Here is a 4965-nt window from a genome sequence, read left to right as displayed (position 1 = left end):
GGCATCTGAGGCTGAATGGAAATATAATGTCTGGGTGCTGACTGGGATTAAAGTAGTGTTTCTCCATTCCAGCTCCCCTGCCCTGCATGTTTTAGATATGATCCTTCTCCAAAGCACCTGAGTCAGATTATTGAACTTCCTCATCAAGTTCTTTGCAGCCCTTTATGTCATTCAGGTGTGTTAAAGTAGGGGTTGCCTCTAAAGCATGCAGGGCATGCACAAACACTGGATTAAAGAGTTGAGCTTCTGCATGTTTTATATTAAAACCAGGTGGTTTCTAAGGTCTAAAACCAGCAGCGAGGTCTGAGAAAAGACACGAGAGCAGAAAAGTGTTTTCATGTTTTCTCTTTTCTTGGATCTTTTTATGCTGAGTTTTATTCAGAAAATATTCCTACAGTGCATCTGAAGTGGGATGTTTTTAATGTCTGACTGACTAAAACGTGAATCTAAAAACCCAAATCAACAAGGTCACCCTGGTCTGAGCTTTAGTAATGTACATATTTGCTGCTTTTCTGGTATTCCACCCTGCTGGTGGTTTCACATTTGGATGTTTTGTGTTTGTTTGTCGAGAAAAATAAGAGGAATAACTAATTAAATTACTCAAAAAACAACTTGTTTCTCTAAACATGAATAATATATAAACGTAATTAGAAAAATAAAGCACAAGCAGAGGTTTTTAAAGGTGGAAGTTGTGAAACTAATGAATTTCACACGCTCTGTAGTTGCATGGAGACGCCAGGCCTACCTCGTCTTCCACTCAGACTGACACTAACAATCACAGCCACCCTGCAGCCTGAATACTGATGTTTCCCTCCTACGAATGAAAAGCAGACAGAAAGTGCAGCAGCAGCAACAAAACACCAAGCTGGTGGAAAAAAACCAAAAAAAAAAAAGAGTTGAAACAGAATCTGAAAAGCCTTTCCAGATAAAAGCGAGAAACTATGTCAGCTACGCTACCTTGCTTATACCTATCTGAGATGGTTACCACGACAACACTTCCTGCTTGGCAAACAGGTAGATATCTGAGGCCGTCGGCCCGATGAGCAGCGAGCAGCTGCTTCACATTCGCTCTGTGTGGCTGGTACCAACAGGCGGGAACTTCGGTGTATCTCAGCCGAATCTCCGGTGGAATCTGAAAGCTGCATCTTGAGTCACGCTTGGTATTTCAGAAAAACTCGTAATTTAGCTGCCAAACCAACAGAAGGATGTGGCCGTGTGTGTGTGTGTGTGTGTGTGTGTGTGTGTGTGTGTGTGTGTGTGTGTGTGTGTGTGTGTGTGTCAGAGTCATCGCTGCATCTGCTCCCGGGTAAGCTGGAATGTAAGAAACCCAGTCGCTGTCGGCTCTGGCGGCCTTGTGACTACCAACACACACACACACACACACACACACACACACACACACACACACACACACACACACACACACACACCAAGCAGGCAAGCTTTTCCCATTTACAGAGATCCTCAATTTCAGGATTTTATTAAAGTACAACAAACAAAACTACAGACAAGACTCGAGGGAGATTTTGTGGGAAAAAAGCATCTTCTGAACCACCACACCCTCCTTTTCCAGAGGTATTCCCAAAGTGTAATCCCTCCATCCATGTCCAGGCTCCGCCCTGGGTCGGCTGTCCGCCTGATCAGACATGTCTCATCCACATCTGGCATTTAAAGCACAGAGATAGTCACACAACAGGGATGGCTGACACTCTTTTTGTTCCCACTCATCAGGTTCATGCCTCTCATACTGGGTTGGAGGACTTTCGCTCCTCCAGAACGGCCTTAACTCTCAGTGTCAGACACAAACAGTAGCAGCGTGAGTTACAAAAAATGGAGGAGGAAGAATTTCTTCTCATTTGGTCAGCAAAGTATGTTGCAGAAGTGTCGCCACAAAGGTACAACACACCATGCACAAAATGCAACTGTTTTTTTAACTTATGACTTATGCCACAAGAAGGAACCCAAAAAATGTTGTGATCTTTTCATTTTCACTTTATCAGGCAGCTAATTTTTTATTTTAACTGGGGTTTTTTTTTTTAAAAATCTGTGCATTTTTTTTATTGTTATTACAGTAGCTCAATTATACAAGAAAGAACTTTAGTTTATTTATCATTTTATTTCATGCTACTGTTATGCACTGCACAAAATGTGCACTTGAATTTATATTATTTTCATACGTTGCATTTATTACATCATGCAAAGTCACTTTATTTTGTTTTAAAATGACATGTTTCTGCCACTGCTTTAACTGTTCAATAAATACGGTTTTGATCAGTTTGCTTCGTTACAATTTCATCCTTTTGGCATGAATGTTTAAAATCAGCATATCTTAATGCAGTATGAACAATTATGTTTTAATGTAGACATAAAATCATCTTCCTGATGTGATTGTATGAACCAAAGCATTAATTCAAGGCTAAGGTAAGTATAGAGATATGTATAGTATATCGTGACATGCCATAAAAATATTGGGATATTACTAAAAGGTCATATCGCCCAGCCCTACTTTTCAAACAAGTTGCTTTACGGAGCTGCATAGAAGATTTTTCTACATAAACGCACGGACAGAATCACCCAACAGTGTTTTATAATCCCTGTGTGTTTTAAATAAAACAAAGTGCATTGATTTACATATTTTTCTAAACAAACTGCATCGACAAATCAGCAGACGATGTGTTATAGCCGCTGTGTTCTGTCTGGATCATGCTATATATAAATAAGACATAGTGCCTTAATTAAACAAGCATTCAGTCTCCTGTCCTCATAAAACAACAGACTTTTTAATGGAAAATATCCCTTTGAGTGTTTCTTGCAGTCTGCTGATTAGAGAACATTAATAACTGTGTATGATAGAACCATTACATACTGGTAAGACTGGAGATCTGTCGCTGGATGTTATGCTTACGTTGTTTTACTAATGACAACACGACATAAAACACTGGTTACACTTTGTTTTATTTATCTTTTTATCTTCCTAACGTCTTAGAGTCACAGAAAGCTGGAGTCTATTCCAGCAGTTATTGTTTTTCTTTTGTTGGGTCTCAGTTACCATGGTGACGTTCTGCTTATTGCAGTTTAGTTTTCATTGTATTCAATATTGCAGAAGCATTGAGCTGTCAATCAAAATTTTAAATAAAAGGGAACTTACCACGTCATAACATGACAGTTTCATTGTATAAAACGTGAATCATATGGTATAACGAGATAGTTTTAACGCAAAATCATGTATTGTATCATGTTATTTAACGAGATAGTTTTAACGCAAAAACATGAATCGTATCTTGTTATTTAACGAAATAGTTTTAACGCAATAACATGAATCGTATCATATTATTTAACGAGATAGTTTTAACGCAAAAACATGAATCATATCTTGTTATTTAACGAAATAGTTTTAACGCAATAACATGAATTGTATCATGTTATTTTACGAGATAGTTTTAACGCAAAAACATTAATTGTATCCTGTTATAACGAGATTATTTCATTGTAAAAATTTGACTCGTATCATATTATAACAAGATAGTTTTGATGTAAAAACATTAATTTTATTATCAGGTTATAAAGAGATAGTTTCATTGTAAAGACGTAAATCAAATCCTGTTATACCAAGATAGTTTTAACGTATGTGAAAAATGTGAATCGTATCACGTTATAACGAGATTGTTTTAATGTATAAATGTGAATTGTATTATGTTATAACGACACAGTTTCATTGTAAAACCATAAATTGTATCAAGTTATAAAGAGATCATTTCAACATAAAAACGTGAATCATATGTTACAACGAGATAGTTTTGACATAAAAACGTGAATCGTATCATGTTATAACGAGATAATTTCATTGTAAAAACATAAATCTTACAAGATCGTTTTAACCCAAATATGTGAATCATATTATGTTAAAAATGTAACATAAAATTCACACGTCAAAATGTGAATTGTGTTATGTTATAACGAGATAGTTTTATTGTAAAAACGTAAAGTGTATCAAGTTATAAAGAGATTATTTTAACATAAAAACCTAAATCATTTGTTATAACGAGATAGTTTTAACGTAAAAACATGAATTGTATCATGTTATAACAAGATAGTTTAACCTAAAAACGTGAAGCGTATCATGTTATATCAGAAGATCGTTCTAACCCAAATATGTGAATCATATCATGTTATAACAAGATAGTTTTATTGTAAAAACGTGAATTGTATCAGGGAATAAAGAGATAGTTTTAACGTAAAAACATAAACTTATAACATGATAAGTTTCACGTTTTTACAATAAAACTTTCATGTTATAACCTGATATGGTCACAGTTTTGTACATGGGTGACAGCAGTGTGTGAAATGTTTATCTCTGCCTATCTCCACCCGGGTGGTGTTGGGTGTGGGGGGTGGATGAGGTTTGTTTATTCCTGCTCTTTAGTTATTGATAGGTGATATCGATAATGGACCAGCAATTTATAAATTCCTTACAGACCCCATCCATATTTCTAAATAACTTCATCTAATAGTTATATATGAATGTGTGCTTACTTACTACATAGTTTAAGGATACTTTCTAATCAAAAGCTGTGATCGGTTGCTGATTATTTCAACTTTTGACTGATTCCACCAGCGGTCAGCCCCGTAGATTACAGAGATAAGTGTCTCCCTGTCACGCCACCATTATTATGAGTCACAAAGAGGAGAAAAGTGTGATAAATACAGCTTGTACTTTCAGAAACGTGTACTTTTCTTTGCTTCCCGTGCATCACTCGCCCTCGTAAGGAAGTAGTACAATCACTAAGAAAGGGGAAAAAAACACACAAGTTCTACTTCAACAAACTCTGCATGGAGGGGAATCCACAGACAGCGCTATGAGGAAACAGATCCTGGCTGATGACACAATCTCACTGCGCTACCTCCCACATCGAACTGACTGTAAAAGTCATTCTCAGAGCCGCAGATCAAGTCAGGCTGCATTCT

Source organism: Telmatherina bonti (assembly GCF_933228915.1).
Source record: "Telmatherina bonti genome assembly, chromosome: 7".
NCBI lineage: Eukaryota > Metazoa > Chordata > Actinopteri > Atheriniformes > Telmatherinidae > Telmatherina > Telmatherina bonti.
Note: the sequence above shows the minus strand (reverse complement) of the source record.